Below are 27021 nucleotides of genomic sequence, written 5' to 3'. Positions count from 1 at the left end.
GTCTATACCGGCATGTGCCTCCTTAGAATTTGATGTCTGCTCAGAGCCCAGAAACTGCCATTGCCACACCTGAAGAGTGTCCTAGGCCTTTCTGAACCTCTGGAAATAGTCTAAGTACCTTCAGGTGTCTTGGAAATGCAGGTACTGCCCTGGAAGGCACAGAGATGATGACCCTCTGGCCTGAGCAAGGATGGCCTTCATGAAGTAGGTCAGGGCATCCTTGAACTACTTGTGTTGGTCTGTCGCCCCCTGCTGGTCCAGGAACAGCATTGAGGACACCTTCCCACAGCCCCCCTGCAGTTGCCCTGCCTGGCCTCCCCCAAACAAGTCCCCCAGGGTTCTGTGGGGAAGAGCTGTTGGAAGGGCATCCAGGCAGCAAGAGCTGAGGCAATGCTGGGACCTAACGTAGGTATAGTTGGGGCCTCTATGTGCGGAGGGTGGGTCTGGCTCCTGCCTTCCCTGCTTGGAGCCCAGCCCCGTCATCCAGAACGCAGAACTTCTGAAACCCGGTGGGTGTGCAGTGATGGGCAGGCCCAGGACTGAAGTCCCTCTGTTTTCCTCAGGACACCCCTCTGAGCTTTGTGCACGGAGCTCCCAAGTTCACTCACATCCTTCTCCTCGGCTCTCTCTTTTCCTCTGCTGCTACTTTCTGCCTTAATTTTTTTTCTTTTTTCAGACCTTGGACTCTGGCCTCAAACTATCCCATGAGGCCAGAAACTGGTCCCTTGCCATTCATACAGGGGAGTCTGTACTCTCACCTCCCATTACCTTAGGTTTATTGTTCTTGTCATTAGTAGTGGTGGTGTTATTATAATCATTATGTTGATTATCATTTCATTTTCATTGTTAGTCATTATTATTCTTACAAGTATTTTCTTAGTAACAGTATTCATCTATTTTTTCTTATTGATTATGATTTTTTAAGTTTATTTATTTATTTTGAGAGGGAGGAGGGGCAGAGAGAGAGGAAAGAGCGAGAATCCCAAGCAGGTTCTGCACTGTCATTGCAGACATGGGGCTCAAACTCACGAACCATGACATCATGACCTGAGCTGAAGTCAGATGCTTAACTGACTGAGCCACGCGCCCCATGGGTTATAATTTTGTAGTCAACTTATAGGACACTGAGGGCTTCCTGTAGGACTTAGAAAACCCCGAAGTCACTCAGGCAGGCAGGTGGACATTCCTGTGCCTTCCAGCGTGGTAACAGGATTTCTGGGGCCACTGAAGCGACTAGGAATGCTTCCAGGAGCTTGGGTGGTCTTTGGGCGCCCTTGTGACACCTCAATTGAGGCAGCTGTGTGTCTGTGTGTCTGTAGGGGACCCTTGTAGTCGTGTCTGGCAGCCAGATGCCCTTCCTGAATGGAGAAGCTATATGCCATGCTGTAAGATAGAATCACAATTATAATCGGTAATAACATTAATAATCGGTCATAATAAAAACCGATGCGTATCAGCAATCATGATGATAAGCATGTGATACTGACACTCATACCTATTGACTATATTGACAATAATAGTAAACCTATGGACTTGAGACACAGAGAAGAGATTTCCCTTAGTGAATGTAGGTACAGATACTGGGCCTCATGAGGTAGTTTGGAGTCCTAGGAGGCAGAGGTGACCAGCCAGAAAGAGAAGAAAATCAGCTGGAAGTAGGCGTGTGCAAACATGGGGAACCCGAAAGGAACCCCAAGCCCTGAGCATCCAGGCCAACCAAGACCCAGCAGCTTTGGGGAGATGAGACAGCTGGCTGATGGGGCAGGGCCCCGTCCCAAGAAGGCAGGGCTCCAGACCTACATATGGCGCCCAGAAGCACGGACTCTGACAAACAATAAGCCCCTAGCATTGTGTCGTCCCAAACCATCTGGCTGCCCTTCTGCTGTCTGCTCTTCCGTGGCCCTCCATGGCTGGGACTTCTGGGTACTTGTATCTCCTCCAAAGGCTGCTGGAGGGGTTGTCACCCTCCATTCTCCCCTACCTGCAGCGGCGAGACAGACAAAACCAGTGGTTCCCGGCTTTGCTAGAAGATTCTGTGTTTGCTCCAACAGGCCAGTCACCTGCTCAGTGCATTTTCGTATAGCTCCAGCCATCCCTGGACACCTGAGGAGACTTAGAAAATTTCCAGAAGCTCGGGAATTCTGGAAAGCACTCTGTGAGCATCCTTTGCCTGTGGCAGTGGATCCATGGGCTCCTGAACAGTCTTAAAATTTTTTCGGAGGCTCTGGTGAACACATGGGCCCGTTCCAGTTACAAAGGGGTGTTTCCTGGGCCCTGAGCTGATTCCCCCTGGGATCTCAGTTGGGTAACAGAAACTGTTCACGACCCATCCCTGCTGGCATAAGGGGCTTGTGGACCTGAGTTTATTTAGAAAAACTTTAGGTGGCCCAGTTGATGCAAGGAAGCCTTCTCTAGGGGCTGCAGGTCTGCATATAGAGTTGCTGGCATGTGGACGATGTGTCTAATATTTTCCAGAGCCTAAGATAAGACGAGGGTGTCCTTTCCAAGTCCCCCCCCCCCCCCGGCTGGTATGGGCAGGCCCTTGCATCCAGAAGGAGCGTGGAATATTTCAGGGGGCCCATCCTTTGAACTAGCACCAGACAAGACAGTACAGGAGCCCCAAGGTGCTGGGTGTATGTACGTCTTCGGGTTACTCTTCTAATCATCTGCAGTAGCCTGGACAGCTTTCGCAAACCGAGAAGCTTTACACAACATTACATAACAATCACACAAAAGATCCATGATAACCATAATAATACATGGCAAGTAACAGTAACAATCACAGGGGTGATCCTAATGACACAATTATTAGTCATTTCAATGAAGATATTGTTAACGTAAAGAGACGGAGATTGAGCATATATTTCTTTGAGTATCTGACAACGTACTGATTGATATAGGACCCTGTCGTGTAGTTTGGAGGCAGAGTCCTAGGACCGCACCGTGAAATGTGATCCTGGGAGGGCAAAGAAGGGCAGTAGCAGGGAAAAGGCAACAAGCCACATGAGGCCACGCGTGAAAGCGGGGCCTCGCGCACCACTCTGGGACGCATTACTGCCGGGCATTGATGAGGGACACTGGTCCAGATCCTGCCTGCCACAGGCCACTCAGAGGCTTTCATAGTTTTGCCACATGGATGGCGGGGCAGCGCTCCAGTGAGAAAGCGGTACTGAAAGGGCGGGCCTACGCCGGCGGACTCCATCTTGTTCTGTGTCCTTCACCTTGACCACACCTCCTCCCCTTGAGTAACACCCCCCCTCACCTGCCTAACAGGACTCGGACCCTTCCCCCAGGACCCTTCCCCAGCCAATCGGCTGAGGCCACAGCCATTACCTCACCAACTGCCCCTAGGCCCCAATAAAACCTTTGTCCTTTTGAAACTCTCTCTCTCTCCCCGGTATCTCACCGCTGCGTCGGTGCAGGTAGGGGATTGAGCTTGAGCTCGAATAAAGGCTCTTTTGCTTTTGCATCGGACTCGGCTCCCTGGCGGTATGTGGGGATCACGAATTCTGGGCATAACAGTACCAGCCCCACATCGCCCCCTCCAGGTCTCAGAAGCTCTACTTACAAGGGGCATCAAGCCCCCAGCGCTCCATCAGCTCTCACCCCCCTGGCTAGCCTGCTGCCATCCGGTTTTCCCAGCCCCATTATGGTGAAGGTATCTCCATACCAGTATTCACCAAAGCCTGGGGAGGGCATCATCCTGTACTTCTCCACCAGCAGGGGCAAAACAGGCCAGCACCCATGGTTCTGGAGCCTCCCTAGAGGACTTAGAGAATTCTGAGGTTGCTCAGACGGGCAGATAGCCCTCTCTGAGACTTGCAGTGGGGCTCCAGCCTTACACACCTGAGGGTACTTAGAAAACTTCCAGAGGCTCATGCAGTCCTAGGACAGCCTTTGTGCAAATCAAATGCGTACAGTAATTGTACGCATTTGGTGGCTCCTTGAAGTCAGAAATGAACTTAGGAAAACCTGGGGAGTCTCTAGAGGAAGGAGAAGAACTCTGCTGCCATTCCAGAGAGAAAGGAACAGTTTTGTTGCCTGAAGGACACTCCTGCGTCCAAGTTCTTGAGTTGGAGGAGCACGCGGAAGAAACAGAAACCAGACGACTGTGCCTTGGACCAGTGGAAATTGCTCCAGAACAATCCCGGCCAAAGCCCGAATCCAACCTCAGGAAAACAGAATTCCCCCTGCCTTCCAATGTTGTCATGATTCGCTAGCCGAACACAGCACGGGAATTCCTGAACGGGAAAACCACCTGCTCAACCATGCAGGTATGTACAGGTGGCAATGCACGTTGGCAAGTCCCGTGTCGGGAGGAGCTCCAGGGGTAACAAGAAGAATAACAGGTCTCCGGATGTATCCCAGTCATCTCTGTCCAAGTGTTGACACACGAGCATATGCACGCGCGCACACACACAGTTACTCGTGGGTGAGGAGGTGAAGACAGAAGGTTTGTGGTTGTGCCCGCAGGTAGTGGAGACAATATTCCAGGTGAGCTCACACACAGGACGTATTTTGTGACGTGGCTTGTGGTTGTCTAGGCAGGCGGGGCGCTGTCTTTCTGCACATGTTCATGGACATCGCATGCAGCATGCATAAGTGTTTACTGGGTATTGGGCTGTAGGTCTCCACGGCAGGATTTCTGGAGAGGAGCAGGTCTTACTTCTGGGTCTGAGGATTTGCCAGTTGTGGTGTGTGGAAAGTCAGCTGATGATGGATGGGGGGGCGTTTCCATTTTTGCAATATGTGACCCATGTTCTGGGACCTGGAAGAACCGCATTGGGAATGGATTTGCCTGATGCGTGGGTAGGTTTTTCTTTTCACCCATTTCCTACTGGTATTTAGTGTTGTCAAAGTAAGTTCAGTTTTTGGCAGGTTGTCAAAATAAGTTCAATGGTGCGTTCTCAAGGAGCAGTGGGCTGTGCCATCTACATAGCTTCGGGCATGTTGATCACACATTTTGTGGTTCATCTGGTGGGTATGTGGGGTAAGCGTGTGCATCTGGGACTGCAGGTGTGTGTGCACATTGCCTGGCCTTGGTCAGATTTGGGATTCATTTAATTTGGGATTAAATGGATTCAAAAATGTGTTTGTGTTCTATAGAAAGATGATATTTGAATTCATAGACCTTTGTGGTTAGAGAGAGTGCAGGTAAATGGTTTATTTAAAAATAAGGAGCAAGTGATCCTCTGCCTTAATATTGGAGGTTTTTATGGAGATGTAAATGAGTCAGGAATAATTTTTCCTATGTTCTAGGCTACGTGGTATTAATATCTTATAAAGTTGTCCCAATTGCCACTTCTCACAGAAACGTTATCTGCCACCTTTCATTAGATGAATAGCAAAGATGATTACTGAGAGCTCCCCCAACCCCCACATACACACCCACCATCCCTGCAGGTGCCTGTGCTGTGAGGTGTGTCCTGAGGGACCAGGCACATTGTCCTGGCTGCAGTGACCCAAGGAGGCCATTTCTGGCCCTCCAGGGCCACTAGACTTTTCCACCTACATTTGTGGATGTAGGAACTGCTCTTGTCCTCCTGAAAAGGCTGGAGATGGTGAACTCTTGGGGCCAGGAGGTTCCTCAGAGTTGTCTGCATCAGCTTAGAGTCCAGAATCTGACATTTCTGACAACTGAGATCCAGTAACAGTGTTTTCGGCCCAACTTGACACTCTGGAAATATTCTGGATCCCTGTTGGAGAGCTGGAAAGGTGTGTGATGCCCTCGAAGGCAGCTTGGCGACCCGCCCTCCCAGGGAAACTGCAGAATTTCCTGAGTCCTTCAGGAAACCCATGGACCTCTCACACGTGCCTGTTTCGCCCCCTGCGACACACTGAGATGCATGAACGCAGACATCTGGGATTTCCAGGCTGGAGAGGATCAGGAGACAAGCAGCCAGACATTAAGGGTAGCAGTAATGCTTGGAATTGGAGTCTGTGCGAAAATGCCGGAGCGTGATGGTGTGGGCATCCTGGTCCTTAATTTCTGTTCACATTAACAACGACATTTGCCCGGCAATACCCATGGCTACAATTCTATTGGAAGGGACATGGAACTTTCCCAATGTCAGCTAACAAGGGCTAGAAGAGAAAAACCCAGTGCATCTACACAAATAAATAGTAAACCTCGGTGAGCCTTAATGAACCAGAGCTACATGGGCCCACAGGGAGATTTTTCAGGAACAATTGTTTGAGTCAGAAGGTAAGGTGCAGAGTGAAACATAAAGCATATTAACAGGGGCGCCTGGGTGGCTCAGTCAGTTAAGCGTCCGACTTCCACTCAGGTCACGATCTCATGGTTCGTGACTTTGAGCCCCAGATCGGGTGCTCTGCTGTCAGCACAGATCCTGCTTTGGATCCTGTCCCCCTTTTTCTCTGCACCTCCTCCACTTGTGCACGCTCTCTCTCAAAAATAAACATTAAAAAAAGAAAGTGTATAACAAATGTAATGTTTTTACTTACATAAAATATATGTTGTTAAAAGTTTACACACGTATATATTAACATTTTTCAATGCTTATAAATGGTGAACAATTACTGTATATTTTTTCCAGAGAATTCGATCAGATATGATTGGATCCCATAATTATATTATATGGAAGTGAGTTAAGCAGGCTCCAAAAGGTAGAATCCTGTGTATAAGAATATCTTATAAATTATGATAAATCTTTCCAAATTGTCCATCAAAACACATTAGTCATCAAACTGCCTTCAAAACAGCATTAACTGTGTACAATTCCCCAAAACAGTATATACAAGAGTTTGCTTCTAATTAGTTAACAAAAGACAATATTAAGAACTTTTACATTTTCCAGCTTGGTAGAGAAACTGTATCAAATTAATATTATAATATCTGTTTTCCCAACCAGCACTGAGGCTGTTTGCTTTTCATACCAAAATGATCGTTCATATTTCTTTTAACTGTTAAATTTAATGTTTTATGTTCCATGACTTTTTATTTGGTTCATTTCTTTTCAATTTGATTGAGAGGAAATCCTACTATATATTGTATACATGGCATCTTCTCCTACAGCATCCAAGCAGGTGGATGTGCCTGTGCACAAGGAAGAAATCTGTTCTAGAAGCTGTTCTCACAAGTCGGCCGCATGAGATCCCCTGCCCTATGGTGTCTCCCCTGAAATGACCTGAACTGACTTCCTCACCTCATGGACAGAATAAAATACAGGTAAGGAATGTCACTGAACCCCCCCCCCCCCAGCCATGTTCCAAATACTTTAGCCAGGACCCCTCCCTCATTGTCAAGGTAGCAGACGGCAGGCCGGATGTCGGCTCTCAGGATGTTCCCCAGGCTGCCATTCCTCAGTCCCCAGGAACAAGCCAAGTATCCTGAAATGAACTCACATCCCAGCCCACATCCTGCTGCACATAAATTGGGCCAGGACCCCAGACTCAGCATCAAGGCACCAGGTGAGAGATCTGCCCAGATCCCCATCCATCCAGACTTGGCAGAATCCCTCAAATAAATGGAGTCCCAGCCCCTTCCAGACCTTCAGTGGAGTATGATTTTGGGGGGCTTTACAGACTTTCCAGTATCCCTTCAACAGAAATGGATTTAGTCCCAAAGACCATGAGGACACTTGCCCAAATGCCAACCCCTGACCTCCAGGCTCTCCTTGGGAGACCTCACCTAAATACTGTCCAGGCCTGCACTGTGCCCCGTCCTCCACTGTCCAGCTGTGTTCCAGGCCAGTTCCTCCAAACAGGCTTCCTGGGATTAGACAATGAACAGTGGAGCCTCAGGTTCACAACAGCTCCCTCATTCCAGCCTCCTGAGAAGCCAGCCCCTCATGGTCAGAGTCCTCACGTCTTAAAGAGTTCTGAGGAACGCTGCCCCTATATCCTGGTGTATCCACGTGCGGTACCTTTTGGTCAACTCTGCCTCTGAGCAGAGTGACCAGGGGTGACAGAGGAGACAGCCTCCAGCCTCAGGTGTTGTGGAAGGGACTGTTGGATTGAGGAGGGAGGGATGAGAGGAACACCTAAATACCTCCCAGAGTCCTATCCTTCCTCCTCTTCGTAGAAGGGACCCAAATGATGGTCCCACCCTCCATTGGTTTGTTGGTTCACAACCTCAGGAGTTCCTGGGTAAAATTTGAAGCTGGCCTCCACACATGGAGGTCAGGGAAAGACCGAAGAAAAGAGAAGACCACTCCAGATTGGTAGGTTACAGTTTTAATAAGCAAAGGGAACTTACATGCAAGGCATGACTTGGGCAGCTGCAAAATGAATCAGCCTGAATACCAGCCACCAGGATCTTTGTATAGAGGCCTTAAAGGGGTTCAGTCACATTTACCATTGGATGGTCTCAGCATGTTGCACTCTCAAAGCTGCATCCTTGAAATGGTTTCTAGTATGGGCACAGTGGGCAGAACATACATTCCAAGGACGGGGAAGGGGCGAGGAGCTTTCTACAGCCTGGATCATGTCCTCTCAGTGACCTCCTCCAACACCCTCATGACCTCACCTAACCCTAATTACCTCCAAGAGACCCCATCTGTAAACATCATCACACTGGAGGGCAGGGCTTCGACATAATGAGTTTGGGGAAGAGGGACACAGTTCAGTCCATAGTACCATGTCACTGGTTGAATGTTCTAGAGCCCAAGTTAGTGGAAAAACCATGTGGTTGCTGAAGAGAGCGGAACTGGGGCATGGGGCTCTCCTAGGGAGACCTTGGGCACACGTGCAGGGTTTCAGATGGAAACTCTTCTCGTACATGTGCCAGGTGGGGCAGAGATTGGTTCTGTGAGGGGCACAGGCCAGTCAGTGTCCTGTGCCCATGCATGGCCAATGTCACTGGGCATCACTGAGTGTCCACAAATCAGGTGAAGACTCAGCCATCAGAGTGTGCTCCTCAGCGACCCCTACACCAAACGATGCTGACTCTAGCTCTCTCTGACCACCCTGACCAGAGGAGATATGCAGGCATTTAATGAGGAGAACTGCAATGTGACATCAGTGTTCGGGTGAGCCGAGCCTCACATCCAGGAGAACAGACGCAAACACCCTAAAAGGAACCCATAAAACTTGACTATGCTCTCTGGAATCCTGACACTCTTAAGACAATTCCAGAGCCAACCTTCATTCTTTCCTCCATCGGCTAAAGTCCTTCTTCCTCCATAAATACCGGAATGAAATGATCCCTGACTGAGCAGGCACTCATACTTTCTCGGGAAGAGAGCTCCTTCAAAGAGTGACTGTGAACTTCCCTCAGGAGTATGCGGGCATCCTGATCCCTTCTCTGAGGACTCCGAACGCAGACATGGCACTTAAGATGAGAACCTGGTGTCTGTGGGTGAGTCTGTGTTGCCCTGTGCATGAGGACCTGCCCTGGAAATGACTTGAGATCCCCCGGGACACAGAGCTCTGGGGCCTCTAAAATGTGTAACTGAGTCTGGATGTCAAGTCAGCAGCCCGTGGATTTTCATCGCAAACTCACTCTCTGCATTCTTCATCCCCCACTTTCTACCTCTGGGTTGTTGTCTTCACTTTCAACATGGCATGCTGAGAGTATTAATGTACACATCCACACATGAACATATTTTCATCATGAAAACAATGAGACAAATGGTATTTGAGCATTCCAAAGGCCTCAGCAGAACCTCAGGACAAAAGGCTAACAAATGTCTCAACACTGGGGGGCACCATATTCAAACTTCACACATCACACCCCCTCGTGTGCTCACATCCCCACGCGGGAATCAGATTCTCCAAGCTTAAGCTCCTTCATTCCACCACCCTAGAGCCAACAGAACAACTGCTCCATTCCACAGGAGCTCCCTACTTTGACTCATAGCACGTCTCTGCTCTCAGCTGGAGGCTCCCCGATGTTAGGACATTCAGGGTACTTGATGGGCAAATGTACTAGAACCAGAGACATCCCCAGAAGGGAAGGCATCATCATCCCTGGGATGATGTGGGCACAGGCACCCCTACACATGCATTCCAGTCTAGAGGGGCCACCTACCCACCAGGCCATCAGAGTGACCCTCATCAAAATTCTATCCTACAGTCATTATGATTACATAGGGTAGTGTTTCTAAGGAATGCCTGGAAAATGGTTTTTCACTGTAATAATAATGAAAACAGAAATAGAAGAAATTATACTTCAATTCAGTCTCATTTCTTCTTTTCACTCCTCAGCTTTCATCAGATCTAATTCCCAGCCAGGGAAAGAGACTCAGAGGTGTGGGAAGACCTTGTTTTACTAAGACACCATCTTACGGGCTCAGCTTTTCATAAGGAGCTTCCAAATAATACACATCGACATGTGCACCCAAGAAAAATCACTTCAGTCGATTTATGGCCTCCCAAAGCACTCCGTATAAAGCAGAACACAGAGGATTTGATGGAGGAGGTGGCTTGGAGGCTGGATGGCTTACACTGGTGGAACTGTATCACTTGACTTCCATGTAAAGAGAGAGGGGGATAAAGAAAGACTAAATGGGAGAGAGGTTCATGTACCGGGATTCCTTGATCCCTTCTTAATCTGTGCCCAGCTCCTCACAGGTATGAGAGGAGTGAGGTGAGTTCAGATGAAGTAATCTCTGCCCTGGAGACCAGGAGGGATCGTGGGTAGAGCTCCCCCAACTCGCTCCATATGAACTCCACGGTGTTTACTGTTGCCCTGCCTGAGAACGTTATCTTCCAGAATTTAAACCCATTCGAGTCCAAATATTTAATATTAAAAAAATGTAAAACTAGAGAAATAGGTGTTACGAGAAAACCAGAAAGGTTCTTCTCTGGAAATAATCTTTGAGAAATCCTGCAGCCTGAGTAGTTGGGATTTAGTCTTGCCAAATTCCCTCTAGCATGAACGTTAGAATTTACAAAGGAAACAGATTAAGATTTTCACTCACACACTTTCCCTTAGAATTAAGGGTATAAATGAGGGAACTAAACTCTGAAAATCCAGTTTCACTATGCTTTTTGGTGTTGTCAAAAAAGAGACATTTCAGTGAGATCTATACAGAAATAATGAAAAATTAATACTTGCCCATACTCGACACAAAACATTGGGAGACAGAAAAAAACACAGATTAAAAAAACCCTGATTTTTCAAAATTAAAAAGGCTCTTTCGGGTAGTACCTCCGGAATAAAGAAAAATGTGAAATTACAACAGATTCAGGAAATACTAACTCCGGCAACTTGCAGAATGTCCTGCACATCAGTCTTAAAGGTATGTGAATTTATAAACCTCAAGCCCTGCGCAGTAACACGAGGGCCTCAGCCGACCATCCTCACGGCCCAATCCTGGGCCCGTGTGTCCCTCTGCCTGCCCGCGAACAGGGAGGAGAAATGTTAGAAATGTTAGCTACCCTCCGCGGTGGTCCCGCTGAACCCCTGGGTTCGCACAAGTGAATTCGGCGTTCACACTCGTTCTACCGGAAAGGAAACCACAATTTGATAGGCGGAGCCGCAGACGCCCCTGCCCCGCCCACGCCGCCGCAGGGGTGTCCCCGCAATCGGAGGGCCTCTCGCGGTCCGCCGGACTCTGGCACGCACGAAGGGTTCTTTAAGCCGTTCTCACGCTGTTGCGAAGGAAACAACTCCGCATTCGGTATTACCGGCGCGCCAACGCTAAGCTTTCCCTTAGGGTATCTGAGTCATTTAACGTGGCGTAGGGTGGGCAGCCCGGCGCCACAGGCCACCCCGCCACCTGGAGGCAAACGCCGGGACCCAAGCTCCGGGCGGAAGAACCGGCAGGACGGAAACGCCCTGGGGGCGGGGCGGAGACCTGCATAAGCCACACCCAAGCCCTTCCTTCCAGACCCCGCCCCGTCCGAGGTCCCCGTTTCCGGCCGACCCGGATGCAGATTTCCCGGACGGAAGGGCTCTTTTCTCGGAGCGGGTTTCAGCGTTTCTAGTTGCAGCTGGCACGTTGATGGTCTGGGTGTTGCGGCCTCCACACCCGGAGTCCGGGCCCTCGCTAACTTGACAGTCCCCGCATCCGCCAGCCCCGCCCGCGGGGAGCCCGGCCTGGTCGGGAGACGTTGTGCTGCTGCACTGGATCCGCGTCTGTTTCCGGTAAACTGGCTCCCAGGCCGTTTCGCCCGTTTTTCTGCCTCCGTTCTTTTCACCGTCTCTCCCTGGCCCCCGCGCGTGTCAAGGCCCCACTGGCGAGGCGCATTCTCGCCCTTCGCGGTACCGAGGGGGCAGCACCACGACGCCCTGCTCTCCGGATCCTGCAGACCCCAGCCCCCTCCTGAGTTCCTCTCTCCCTTCTCGCGTCTTTCTGGGGCCGGCCCTGCTGGTCCTTGGGGTCTCCACAGTCAGTTCCTCAGGGAGGCCCTGAGTCCCTTGCTGGGGCTTTCACCCGCCCCTGTCCTGTGGCACCCCTTGTTCTGTCCCGTCCCATCCTGGTGGCTGTGCCTGTCAGGTATTGTTTACATTCCCGATGAGCCACCACAAAGCGTGCTTCTGGACAGGGGCATCTTCATTCTGTTCCTGTGAATGTGGAGGTGGGGCCGGGGGATAGGGGAAAGAGAGAGACCAGGGAGAAGCAGGGAGCTACAGCCAAAGAGAGGGATGAGAAAAAGCAGTTGTGAAATTGAGGAGAGGGAAGTGGGTCCGATGGGCTTTGAAAGACCAAATAAGAGTGAGAGCGTGACATGAGCTAGAAGCAGTGGAATAAATGAAAGTGGCAAAAAAAGGATCAGCAGAGAGATGGAAGAGAGCAGAAGGGAGAGGAGTCGAGCAACAGTAGCAATGGGGGCAAAAGAAGGGTAGATCCCAAATTCATTAGAATTTTGTTTTTAATTCCCAATGTATATTCTCTCTTAAATATGTCAGTCAGATGATGAGGTCTTAATGGTTTTATAGTCTGTTTTTATATGTTGAAAGTATTCTTTGGTGCTTAGTAAATGTACACTATTTCAGTGTGCCCTTGATTAAGGATATTGGCAATTTTTTATATTAACAGTCAAAACCTAGTTTAACCAATTAGTCTAATATTCCACATCTTCTCTTTCTTCTTATGTGATCTTTTAACCTAGTGGGCTGTGAACTAGTTCCCAGTCAAGTGTGTATCTATTTCCTTTGTCCTTTCTCTGGAAATGACCAAGAATGGGTTGGATTGTTGTGGGACTTTGTTGAAAGATAGCCCATCTGTTCATAATTGGATAAATTACTCAGCTGCTTCTATTGACCTTCTTCCACGGTTTTCAGTGCTACTAATTAGGTCTTCTTAATTACCTATTTTTTGGTAGTTTAATCTGATGTTCTGGAAAAGAGGAATTATATATTTGAGATAGTGATTAAAACCATGAAAGAAGCAGCTCTTGCTCAGGTGTATGATATGTGATCTGTAAATTTTAGGGGTAGGGGTGAGAAGTGCAAGCCTTACCACTGTCCCATCCAGGCCATGTCTTTCCTGTGAGGAGAGTTCCGCTCTGCTGGCCTCTCCCACTGACCCGTTCACCTGCCCCAGTACACATGCAGGGAGTCACGGGGCAGTTTGATGGGAAAGGGCCCAGGCTTTTTTTTGTCTTTTCTTTTTTTAAGTTTATTTATTGTGAGATAGCACATGAGCCCTTGTGAACAGGGGAGAGGCAGAGAGCGAGGGATAGAGAGAATCCCAAACAGGTTCCACGTGCTGTCAGTGCAGATCCCACACGGGGCTCCATCCTCCAAACCTCGAGATCATGACCTGAGCCGAAATCAAGAGTTGGACGCCTGACCGACTGAGCCAGCCAGGCGCCCCCGGACCCAGGCTCTTTTAGCCAAATAGAGAACAAAAGCATCTCTCCAAGGAGGAGGAAGGAGGCGGTGCTTTGCTCTGTGAAGGGAGCCTGTAGAAGGAATTAGAGTGCTCTTTGGGGAGTTAGGGGTCCTGGAATGGGGGAGAGTTTGAGAAGCTCTGACCCTGTGCTCAGCAGGTATTAGCAGAGACTGGGGTCTTTGTCTTCAAGGGACCGTCAGGCCAGTGCGTAGACTCACCACTGCCGCGGACCGTGTGGGCTTCACTGGGATAGGAGAGTGTTCTGAAGAAATGAGCAGAAAAGCCCGACTGTTGATCTTCACGGAGGAGCGTAATCCTGCTGAATCCCTGTTATTTCAGCGTGCAGCAGAGGACTGGCTTTGCCACAGAGTGAATGCCTTCTCCTGGGTGTGTGTCTGCAGTGCAGGGAGGGGCCGTGCTGTTTCGAAGCCCCAAAAGCCATCGCCACGCTCAGGAGTGAGGGAGTGACTTTCAAGACGGATCTTGGCTGAGAAAGAAGTTTTTCATGTGTTCTTTTTTAATTCCTGACCTGACGAATCATGTGAAATCATGACCTGAGCCAAAATCAGGAGGTCACTTGACCAATGAGCCACCCAGGCGCCCCTGCTTTCTTTTTTTAATTCAAGATGTTTAATCCAATCAAGATAGGAAGATACTGCAACGTTTAAGTTCTGGGAGGATCAAATAGAGAGGAGTAGTGGAAGTTATCATTTTATAAGTAATAACATAAAATTCATGATACAGCAGGAAATAACAGGACCCAAACATAAAGTTGGAGGTAAAGAACCTAGCTAAGATTAAAAGTTATTCCTCACCTTTTACGGAGAAGATGGCATAAACACCAGATACGAGTGCAGGAATACTTTACAATTTAACAGTTGAGGGGCACCTGTGCGGCTCAGTTGGTTACGTGTCCAACTTCGGTTCAGGTCATGATCTCGCGGTTTGTGGGTTCGAGCCCCGCGTCGGGCTCTGTACTGACAGGTCAGAGCCTGGAGCCTGCTTCAGATTCTGTGTCTGCTTATCTCTCTCCCCCTCCCCAGCTCACACTCTGTCTTTGTCTCTTTCTCTCTCCCTCTCTCCCTCTCTCTCTCTCTCTCTCTCTCTCTCTCTCTCTCCTCTCTCTCTCTCTCTCTCTCTCTCTCTCTCTCTCTCTCTCCTCTCCCCCTCTCTCTCTCTCTCTCCCTCCCCCCCTCTCAAAAATAAACATTAAAAAAATAATAAAATAAGATGAAGAGTTGAAAGCATCTACCTCCAAAATTACCTACCTTATTTGTGAAATAAGTTACCAACCATCTGATGAATAAAAGAGGAAGGACAAGTCTATGGAAATTCATCTGTCATAGCTAAATTTTGAAATAGCATTTATTTTGCATGGGAGTTGGAATTTACATGCAAGACCTAACACGATTGCCAGGTATTTTTGAGAAATGACCAAAATGACCTGAGATACAGTTGCATATTTACTGTGCTGTCTACTGGAATTATTTCATTGTGAGAGGTAGAAATTTTCAGCCAAAAGATTTTCTCTGCAGACATAGAGATTCCACTTAAATGTATAATTCAGTTGTGAATGAGATGGCAGTGAAAGTATTTACTGCATTGTGCTCTGTATTAATATTTTATTTATTTTCCCATTAGCCAAAACATAAAGTATAAGGCTGGCTTCCCATTTTAATTATAAATTAATAAATTCGTAACATGTTCTTGAAAGCCCCCTCACACTCTCCTCCTCCACCCTAGTAACATAGTTTATGTTTGCTGCATCATAATATATTTGCAGATTTTCATCTTATCTTCGAGCCCAGATTTCCCCCAGGGAGTTTGTGTCCATAGGATCCCAGGGTGTCTGGTTCCCTCCTGTATCTGTCTTTAGACATTTGTTGTATCAAAGCAGCATCTTAAATCTGAATTTTACTGTTAGCAGTAATCAGTCCCCCATTCTCATGTCCTGTTTTTGACTATATGTGTCCCTTTTCCATTTTTGTCTTTAATCTGTTTCATTATTTTGACTGCCTACTCCAAGGTTTTAGAGCTGTGCTATCCAATAAAGTAACCACTAGTGACATGTGCTTATTAAATTTAGATTAATTACAATTAAAGTAACTAAACTTAAGACCCTCAGTAATGCTAGCCAGATTTCAGGTGTTTTGTTTTTTTTTTTTAAGTTTTAAAATTTTTTCAAAAGTTTATTTACTTTTGAGAGCACGAGTGAAGGAAGGGCAGAGAGAGAGGGAAACACAGAATCCGAAGCAGGCTCCAGGCTCTGAGCTGTCAGCACAGACCCCAATGCGGGGCTCCAACCCGCGAACCGCGAGGTCATGACCTGAGCCAGAGTTGGATGCTTATGTGACTGGGTCCCCCCAGGCGCCCCAGATTTTAGGTGCCCTTTAATGACATGGATCTGATTGCTGCTGTGTGGATAATGTAGATAACAGAGCATTTCCTTCAGCACAGCAAGTTCCACCGAACTTCTTGTTCTACATCTTATGTTTTTACTGGACTTTTTTGGCTTATAAGTAATTTCTGCTTCTCCCTATTCCCTTTTATGGGTTTCCTCAAGTAGTTTTTTCATTTTATTTCTTTTCTTGAGGTAGGTGCTTATATCATTTATTTAATCTTTAATTAATTAAATATTTAAGATAAAATTTTCTGTGATTATTGCTTTAGTTTGTTCCATTGGTACATTTATATATGTATAGGGACATTGCAGGTTCCTTTTTTTTTTTAATGCGAGGTTTTCCTCCATCCTTGTCACAAGCCCTTTGTATTCAGGGACCGTTGTGCACTGGAAAGGGAGATCTTCTCTTTGGGAGTGTGATGCTTTCATATATGAAATTGTAGAATAATTATAAATTTCATTCTATTTTCACCTTTTCTGAACAGCTTTGGATGTACTGGATGTTAAAAATTATGAAAGGTTGGATTTTGATTTGTGATCAAATGAGCGGATAGGTTTTTCCATTTACAGTATTAATTTGAAAGATACAGTTGTTCTAGTTTTATACTTCTTCATATGTAAAGCTATTTTCCTGTACTCTGTGCCTTTGCTTTCCAATCTGTGTATTGCTAGAAGGTTAGAGGCAAGAAGGCAAGACTCTCTTGGTTAACCTGTAACCTGCCGTCTCCCCAGCACCTGGAATAGCTTGGCCCATCACTGGTCTTGGGATTTGAGGGAGCTCACTTAATAATATCATTTTTTCAGACTGCACTTCGGAAAGAAAAGGAAACACAGGTGAATGGGAATAGATACCAGTCATTTTTTGGACACATCTGTTGGAGAACCTGGTTTTGGAATGGAGAAAACAAATGCTGCACCCCAGACCTAAGCGGCTATGTAGATAGCCTGGGAAGGACTGGGAAGTCTTCATGGTTAGTTAGCAGTGCTCTAAAAAATAGTGAGGTGATATTGAGGATGCAGAAGGCCTTCTTCCCAGTGACCCTTTAAGAGATCTCGAGGGAGGGGCTGAACTGCGTAATCACCATCCTGAAGTCACCAAAGACATGTCACTATTCCCGGTTGGGTGGGAAGTTGGTTAGTATGGTGTTGTGTGAATGAACGGATGACTTGGAACTGCTAAATAGGTTTTATTGGTTCTAAAGTTGGCTTATATAGCTATTTTATTTATTTATTTATTTGTTTGTTTATATTCATTTTTGAGAGACAGAGAGAGACAGAGTGTGAGCAGGGGAAGGGCAGAGAGGGAGACACAGAATCCGAAGCAGGCTCCAGGCTCCGAGCTGTCAGCATAGAGCCTGACCCGGGGCTCGAACTTGTGAACTGCGAGATCATGACCTGAGCCGAAATCCGGAGTCGGAGGCTTAACCGACTGAGCCACCCAGCTGTTCCCGTCCACGAATCTTTCTTAAATCCATCTCTTGTGATAGTTGAGGAAGAATTTACTTGGTTATAAGGTTAAAGGTCACAGTTGGTTCCCCATTTTGTTCAGTGAATGTCCTTTTATACCTCACTTGAGTTTTTACTATGATCCTCAAATCATTCTTCGTCTATGAATTACAGACTCTATGGGGACGGGGGCGCTTTTGTTTTGTATTGCTGTATATATGTTTTTCCAAACAGTGCATTTTCACGCACGAATTGCTTTTTTGTATGTTTTAATACTTCTTTATTGAAATAATTCATAAAATTATTTTTTGTCATATTATTTCATTTGTTATCTTTACCACTAACGTGGGTTTTCTAGGTTGTGGGCTTGTATTTCACAGCTTTCAGTGATTTTTTATTTAATCCTTTTACCTTTTGCTCATTTTAAGCCTGTCTATGACATTAATGAGTGACTTTTCAGCACTGTGTCTGTTCCTTTCTCTTCTCTCCCAATGTAGTCTGTTTTATTTTTTATTTTATTTTATTTTTTTTAAATTTTTTTTAACGTTTATTTATTTTTGAGACAGAGAGAGACAGAGCATGAATGGGGGAGGGTCAGAGAAAGAGGGAGACACAGAATCTGAAACAGGCTCCAGGCTCTGAGCGGTCAGCACAGAGCCCGATGCGGGGCTCGAACTCACGGACCGTGAGATCATGACCTGAGCCGAAGTCGGCCGCTTAACTGACTGAGCCACCCAGGCGCCCCTCAATGTAGTCTCTTTTAAATGATTTTTTTATTTTATTTTTGAAAGTTTTGGAGTTTTGCCAAGTCATTTCCTTCTTCCCTTGTCTTGTAATCTCTTTCATCCTAATTCTGCTTTGAAGTCCTATTTTTAAGGTTTCTAATGATTTGTTGTCTATCCATTACTAAAATTATTGGATAGCTTCTAAAGATGTTTTGCTCCAAGCCACGGGATTCTTTGAATATTAATATTCAATTACTTTTTCACTCCTGCCTCTTTCTTTTTAATAGCTACTGTGTTTGTTACTTTTTTCATGTCATTTTTATGAAGTTGAATTCTTAAACCCAATGAATTCATGGTGGTAGTTTGCAGAAAAATAAATGTCGCGGTTGTGCTATAGGAGGACCTCTTCCTGGCTCAAAATAATGACTGTTTAACACAGGACATTTGGAAAGTTTGTGGGACCTAGTTGGGAGTTTTCATAATATAAGAAATAATGAGCTACTGAGCTGCTTTTTATTCATGGTTCTTGTTCATTCATGTCCCTCTTTGATGCCTACCACTTGGAAACACAGACAAAGCACAGTGATACGTAGGTAAAATTTTCCTTCCTACTCATAGGACTTTCCTGTTCATATGTGTAGGGATTCCCTGGATATCCCTAGATTTCCTTTGAATAAAAATTCTAAAGGTAGAACATAATTTTACATTTCAATCTAAATTTGTCTTGAAGGCAAAATCTAACATAATCCCACGGCCAGTGCGTTACTAGTTTCCTGAGATCTTCCTTCTCTCTCCTTGGACTCTCCCATATGCTCTGGATAACTCAGTTGGTAAACCATATTTATAGAGAATCTTTTGGGCATTGTGAAGTGTCCTGGATATTGGCTACCTTTCTCCAGTTATCAGATGCTTGCATTAATACAGAGTTTCTCTTTCAGATCTGAATCAAAGCTCTGTCCTCTCCACTGGGTGACTCATAGGAAAACAAGAGGATACAGTACCCAGAATCCAGCTGTCACCTCCCCAGAAATTTAAACACTTCTCCAGTTCCTCAGACCCCTCAACTTACCCCAGAAGGCAAAAGATTCAATTTCTTCATCATAGTACATGTATACAACGGGCAGAGAGCAAAGCTTGGTAATCACCTTGGCATTGCCTATCTGTGTGATGCTGAAGACATTCTCATCTCTGTGCATTACAGAAGAGATTCAGATTTCCAGGTGTGGACCAGTGTGCAGGGGAGGGGTGTTCCCACTGTTCTGAAGGGCAGGTACCTTGAAGCTCAAGAGAGGTACTCAGAAGGGTATAGAGTCTCAGTCCAAGTGCCCTAAAAGGGAAAATATTGGAATAAAAGCTTGGGGCACAGTTGGAACAGGATATCCAACCACTTTCTGGCCTCGTAGCCATGGAGAAGGACAGCAAGGGACCGGGGTGAAACTGGGGCTCTTGTCAGTCTTGGAGATGAATGCCAGTTTTCTTCCTCTACAGAGTTGGTAAGCTTTGGAAGATGCTAGTGGAGCATTCTGCACTATGGAGACTTGTACGTGACACCTTACAGGGTATGTATGGACTCTGGGAAAATGCTTGAGGGGATCCGCTTTATGTGGATGGCAGCTGGGATGGCAGTTCTTACACAAAACCCATCTTGGGCTCTCCAGAGGCTGTATATATGATGGTTCAGTGGAGCTTTGATACTGTCCAAGAGCCCTGAACATCAATCATTCCACTTTTTTCTTTTAATCTTTATTTTCGAGAGAGAGACCGACAGTGTGCAAGTGGGGGAGGAACAGAGAGAGAGGGAGACAGAATCCGAACTAAACTCTAGTTGCGTGTCGCATACTTGAGGAAACTCCCAGTCACCAAACTTCCCCAATTCCTGACAAGTCTAGAACTGCACAACTCTAAAATGTCCAAGTCCAAGTCATGGATCTTTGAGGAAAGTGACTTCTCTTCACTATTCTTCCAACACAACTTTGGCCTGGACCCTGTTCCTGTCTTCATGACAGGTAGGTGGTGACCTCGTCCAGGCTGAATGCTCTGCATTTCGTGGGAGTAGGGGACATTTCCTTGAGTGTCAGGAAAGGGGCTCATGATGGCCCTCTGAGGTTGATGGGTTCCACCACCTAAAACTGGTGAACTTCTCAGCAGATGGATTCCTACAGGCAGTAGTCTGTATCTTCAGAAGCTTTAGAAACTCAGTAGGAGGAGAGCGAATGGTCTCACAAGCCAAGTATTGTTTCAACTAGAAAGGATGGATTCACTGCAGCCGCTGGAGCCAAATACTCCTCCCACCACTGAAGCCTTGCCCTCTACTTCACACATCTGTGTTGGCCTCAGGCCCAGACCCCAAATCTTCAAGCTCCTGGAAGTCCATGCCCCATGTCAGAAGGGAGGATGCCAAGGCTTTTCCGCAGGAAGTTCTGCGCTACTCTGGTCCCCTTTAGTTCCAGCCCAACCTTATCCCGAAGGGTGGAAGTGATGCCACAAAAGGACTCGGTCCCATTTCTCACCACCCTTACTTACAAACCATATGCCCTTTTTATCCTTTCTCTTCCTGCAAGTGGTTATCCATCTGGGGTTCCTGTTTTTCTGAGACATTTGAAACCGTGAGGACATAACTCATAAACTGTGGTCAGGCAATAGGCTTTTGAGCCAGATAAATATGAGCAAATAGTTGAGTAAATTATATGCTGTATGGTTTTTGTCAGGTCATGTGAATCCTCTGCAAGCTGGCTTTCTAAGAGGAAAAGTGAAGATAATAATGGCAAACTTATAGGGTCTGAATAAATGGCAAGATTATAAGTAAATACCCGTCACCTAATATGTGATCAATATTGATGATGTATTTGGGCAGCTAGCTTCTTAGATCTTCCATGACTTGTCCATAGACTTCGTACAGAGCAGGGCTAGAAGATGTCACTGAGTATAAGAGAATCAGTGGTCCTGGAATGGACACACCTCTGCTGGAATGGAGTCTGGGCTAGGGACCACAGCGCTAACCATGATTATCTTTGGGGACGTGGGTTTGGGGGTTATAGAAATTTTGAAGATTTTGAAATGTTTATTTTTCGTATTAAACACTTTTTAAAAAGTGTGTGTTTTAGGAATGGTAAAAAGCATGTTACTTTTAAAGTAATGTTACCAATTTTAAGTAAAATATGCAAGATTTTACATGGCACATGATGGAGGAAAGTAGTATTCTCTCAAGATGATGCCCTTGGAGGCAAGAAGCCACATTCTGTGGTCTTGTTGGAAAGGGAAACATACAGGTCACTGGCCTCTGGAGAGTAGTAGTTAACTGACTCTCTGAAACAAAGCACTGATTTATACCATTTGCTGGTTTCCTTATATACCATGGCAAAATTCAAGCTAACAAAGGCTTTCCATCCAGTTTCCAAACCTCTGAATATTTTATAAGCAACTCTTAGGAGCCAGTCCATGCCAGATCAAGCATAACTACCAGAGGCATTGAAGGAATATATAAAAGAAAATTAGTAACTCTCCTTTGTTGCCCCAGGGTAGGAGTATAATGGTGGACTTGAGAAGAACAATCTCACTAGGATGCTGTGGCTTATGTTTTAAGGAAGCCCGGTAGGGTAGCTCCTCTTACCTCTGACCCAGTGACCTCTTGAATGGACCTAGCTTTTTGTAGTTGGGAAGAATAGAGTCCAGAAACATGAGCCCACTCCCTTACGAAACCAGCCCTGTCACAACTGTCACACTGTCACAATCGTTCTATTTGTTTGAAAAGGGAGGAGCTGCAAGGGTCTTGAGTGCTGCTGTAGTTGGAACTCGGTGACGGTGAATGAACAAAGTTCCATGATTCCACACAATCAGGACCCAAGGGAAAACCGTGGTTGTGAATGACTTTCTTTCTGCAGTATTAGTATCATTCCTCTTTGAGGGTTAAATAGATCCGGCATTGGTTAAATCTTGGTGGAGTTCTGGGATGCTGCCAAGGCTGACGCCCCAGGGCAGAAATCCAAAGCTTAAGTGGTCCAGCCTCTTCAACTCTTAACGACATTCTACGAGAAGTTATTTTCACTTTCAGTCACTAGGTGTGAAGGATGTAAGCTGCTTTGGACATATCTATGTTCCGTAGCTTAAAATTTTCCTAATGTGTAAAGAAGGTGTTTGGGGATGGGTGGATGGTAGTCCAAATCAAACTTCTATTTTAACTGTAAGTCAACACTACGGTCATTTTAAATTCAGAAAAGCGAGGTTACTGGATGGACTGATCTAAGGAAGACGAATCCATCTATTTCTGGACTTAGTTACAAGTTACTTCTCTCAACAATAGGAAGAATATATCCTAAACCCAGACAATGTCATTACCTAATCTCAAAGGAAAGATGAGCTCCAGCACCATGTCAGAGCAGAAGGGGGCTTTTTATATACTCCAAACTCCAGGAATTTTCAAAAGGACGAGCTGTCAAAGGGAAATGTAATAAAAGTGCCAAAAGTGAAAAGAGAGTTGAGTGGGCACTCGACTACCTCAAAGCCTTTCCAGTGCAGCTTGGAAGTAGGTGCCTGGAAGTGATGAGTTGAGTGGATAGTTGACATTTCTTGGATAAGCTGGCTTCTCTTTGCATCCATTTACTTCATCTATGAAGTAGGAATAGTACGGGGACCTGGCTGTCATTTAAGTCCAAAGCTGCTGAGTCTGTGAGACTCCCTAAGGGTACATTCAGCACCCTTTTTTATTACCATGTTTCTGCCATGTGCTTTGTCACACCTGTGCCATAGTTCCCTCATAATGATGTGAAACATAACACTTTAATATTTTTTGAGTTTGATTCAGCACATTTAAAGTTCACAGATTCTTGCCTGGTGTGTATTAAAGCTCCAGTTAAGATTTACTTACTGATAAGCTTCCCAAGACGGCAAATAAAGGTCAGTTGCCCCAGAAATTTTATTTAGAAAAGTGTATACGTGAGAAAGAATTGATCTAGTAATCCAACAGAGTGATCCAAGTGACTTGAATTATCTGGAATATGTAAGGGCAGTTCTTGATTTTTTTTTTTTTTTTAATTTAAACTTTAGTTGACTTATAGTGCAACATTGGTTTCAGGAGAATTCAGTGATTCATCACTTACCTGTAACACCCAGTGCTCAGCACGAGCACCCTGCTTAATACCCATCTGTTTGTTCTGTCTCATTAGATGTCTGTTATGGTTTGTTTCTCTCTCTTCTCCAGCCCCCCACATATGTTCTGTGTTTTGTTTCTTAAATTCCACATATGAGCAAAATCATACAGTATTTGTCTTTCACTGATTGACTTATTTCCCTTACTATAATATGTTCTAGCTCCACCCACGTCATTGCAAATGGCAAGATTTCATTCTTTTTGATGCCTGAGTTAAAGTCCATGGCATATATGTACCACCTCATCTTTATCCATTCATCAGTCAATGGACCTTTGGGCCCTTTCCATACTTTGGCTATTATCAGTAGTGCTGCTGTAACCAATGGGGTGCATATACCCTTTCGAATCCATATTTTTGTATCCTTGGGGTAAATACTTAAGAGTGCAATTGCTGGATCATAGGGTAGTTCTATTTTTAGTTTGTTAGGGAACCTCAATACTGTTCTCCAGAGTGGCTGCACCAGTTTGCATTCCCACCAACAGTGCACGAAGGTTCCCCTTTCTCCACATCCTCACCAACGACACTTGTTGGTTCTTCTGACAGGTGGGAGGGGGTATCCAATCATGGTTTTGATTTGTACTTCCCTGATGATAACTGATGTTGAACATCTTTTCATGTGTCTGTTAGCCATCTGGATGTCTTCTTTAGAAAAGCATCTATTCATATGTCTTCTTCCCATTTACTGGCTTGTTTTTTGGGTGTTGAGTTTGGTAAGTTCTTTATAGATTTTTGGATACTAACCCTTTATCAGATGTGTCATTTACAAATGTCTTCTTCCATTCTGTAGACTGCTTTTTAGTTTTTTTGATTGTTTCCTTTGCTGTGCAGGTTTTTATCTTGATGAAGTCCCAATAGTCCATTTTTGCTTTTGTTTCCCTTACCTTTGGTGACGTGTCTAGTAAGAAGTTGCTCTGGCCCAGGTCAGAGAACTTGCTGTATGCGTTCTCCTCTAGGATTTTGATAGTTTCCTGTCTCACATTTAGATCTATCATCCATTTTGAATTTATTTTTGTGTGTGGTGTAAGAAATTGGTCCAGTTTCATTGTTCTGCATGTTGCCATCCAGTTTTCCCAACACCATTTGTTGAAGAGGCTTTTTTCTATTGGATATTCTTTCCTGCTTTGTCGAAGATGAGTTGACTGTACAGTTGTGGGTCCATTTCTGGATTTTCTATTCTGTTCCATTGATCTATGTATCTGTTGTTGTGCCAGTACCATAATACTTTGATGACTGCAGCTTTGTAATACAGCTTGAAATCTGAAATCGTGATGCCTCCAGTTTTGTTTTTCTTTTTCAGGATTGCTTTTGCTATTCAGGGTCTTTGGTGGTTCCATACAAATTTTAGGACTGTTTGTTCTATCTCTGCAAAAACTTCTGGTGGTATTTTGATAGGGCTAGCATTAAACGTGTAGATTGCTTTGGATAGGATGGACATTTTGACACTGTTTGTTCTTCTAATCCGTGAGCATGGAATGGTTTTCCATTTACTTGTGTCCTATTCAGTTTCTTTCAGGAGTGTTCTACAGTTTTCAGAGTATGGATCTTTCCCTCTTTAATTAGGTTTATTCCCAGGTATCTTACTGGTTTTGGTGCAGTTGCAAATGGCATCGATTCCTTGATTTATTTTTCTGCTACTTCATTATTGATATATAGAAATACAACAGATTTTATATTTACAACATTGATTTTATATCCTGTGACTTTGCTGAATTCATGTATTAGTTCTAGCAATTTTTGGTGGAGTGTTTTGGGTTTTCTCTATAGAGTATCATGTCGCCTGCAAATAGTGAAAGCTTGACTTCTTCCTTGCCGATTTAGATGCAGTTTTTTTTGGTTTGGTGTCTGATTGCTGAGGCTGAGACTTCCAGTAGTATGTTAAATAGTAATGGTGAGAGTGGATATCCTTGTCTTGTTCCAGACCACAGGGGAAAGGCTCTCTCACTTTCTCCCCACTGAGGATGATATTAGCAGTGGGTCATTCATAAATGGCCTTTATGACATTCAGGTATGTTCCATCTGTCCCTGCTCTGTTGAGCGTTTTTATCAAGAATTGATGCTATATTTTGTCCATTCTTTTTCTGCATCCATTGACAGGATCATATGGTTCTTTTTTTTTTTTTTTAATGTAGTATATCGTGTTGATTGATTTGCAAATATCGAACCAGCCCTGTAGCTCAAGAATAAATCCCATTGATAATGGGATCAATGGGTGAATAATTCTATTAGTATACTGTTGAATTTATTTTGCTAGTACCTTGTTGAGGAATTTTGCATCCATGTTCATCAGGGATATTGGCCTGTAATTCTCCTTTTTAGTGGGGTCTTTGGTTTTATAATCAAGGTAATGTTGGCTTTGTAGACTAAGTTTGGAAATTTTCTTCTATTTCTGTTTTTTGGAACAGTTTGAGAATAGGTATAACTATTCTTTAAATTGTCTGGTAGAATTCTCCTGGGAAGCCGTCTGTCTGGCCCAGGACTCTTGGTGGTTGGAAGATTTTTGATTACTGATTCAATTTCTTTGCTGGTTATGGGTCTGTTCAAATTTTCTATTTCTTCCGGTTTCAATTTGGTAGTTTGTGAGTTTCTAGGAATTTGTCCATTTCTTCCAGATTGCCAAGTTGGCATATAATTTTTTATAGTATTCTCATGATTATTTGTATCTCCCTGGTGTTGGTTGTGATCACTCCTCTTTCATTTGGGTCCTCTCTCTTTTTGATAAGTCTGGCTAGGGGGTTCAGTTTTGTTTATTCTTTCAAAGAACCAGCATTTAGTTTCATTGATGTGTTCTGTTTTTTTGTTTTTTTCCCTATATTGTTTATTTCTGCTCTAATCTTTATTATTATCCTTCTTCTAATGGCTTTAGGTTTTATTTGCTCTTCCTCTTCTAGGTCCTTTAGATGTAAGGTTATGTTGTGTATTTGGATCCTTTTTTCTTGAAATAGGCCTGAATTGCAATATACTTCCCACTTAGGACTGCCTTTTGCTGCATCCCGAAGGTTTTGGACCCTTGTCTTTTCATTTTCACATGCTTCCTTGTATTTTTTTTTTATTTCTTCTTTAATTTCCTGGTTAACCCATTTTTTCTTTAGTAGGATGTTCTTTATTAACCTCCATGTATTTGAGGGCTTTCCAAATTTTTTCTTGTGTTTGACTTCAAGTTTCATAGCATTGTGATCTGAAAATATGCATACTTTGATTGTGATCTTTTTGTACTTGTTGAAGGCTGGTTTGTGACCCAGTATGTTTCATGTGAACATGTTCCATGTGCAGGAGAAAAGAAGGTGTATTCTGCTTTAGGATGAAATGATTTGAATGTATCTGTTAAGTCCTTCTGGTCCAGTGTGTCATTCAAAGCTATTGTTTTTTTGTTGATTTTCTGCTTAGATTTGTCCATTGCCATACATGGGGTGTTAAAGTCTCCTTCTATTATTATATTATTGTCAATGAGTTTCTTTTTTTTTTAATTTTTTTTATTTATTTTTTTTATTTTTTTTTGTCAATGAGTTTCTTTATATTTGTTAGTAATTGATTAGGGTGCTCTCAATTTGGGGGCCTAA

At 44.8% G+C, this 27021-nt stretch overlaps 2 protein-coding genes across 10 annotated transcripts in view; one reads left to right on the top strand and one right to left on the bottom strand.

The window, feature by feature from the left end:
* The window catches only part of DEFB109B (defensin beta 109B), an 85255-nt gene that overhangs the window by 31220 nt on the left and 27014 nt on the right, over positions 1–27021 (bottom strand). The gene's annotated exons all lie outside the window — the stretch shown is intronic.
* LOC122217337 (zinc finger protein 705A-like) overlaps positions 11453–27021 on the top strand; it is a 32078-nt gene continuing 16509 nt past the window's right edge. For 4 of the 7 annotated variants that reach the window (XM_042934197.1, XM_042934201.1, XM_042934203.1 and 1 more), the window contains exons 1-3: positions 11783–12052; positions 19256–19537; positions 19806–19876. The gene's annotated coding sequence lies outside the window, so the exon portion shown is untranslated. Of the gene's footprint in view, positions 11586–11782; positions 12053–12073; positions 12487–14949; positions 15163–19255; positions 19538–19805; positions 19877–27021 lie in introns of those variants that run through there. The other 3 variants (XM_042934200.1, XM_042934199.1, XM_042934198.1) reach the window with 3 other exon arrangements.

This window comes from Panthera leo, chromosome B1 (genome assembly GCF_018350215.1).
Source record: "Panthera leo isolate Ple1 chromosome B1, P.leo_Ple1_pat1.1, whole genome shotgun sequence".
Lineage (NCBI taxonomy): Eukaryota > Metazoa > Chordata > Mammalia > Carnivora > Felidae > Panthera > Panthera leo.
This window is presented reverse-complemented; position numbering and strand designations above follow the sequence as displayed.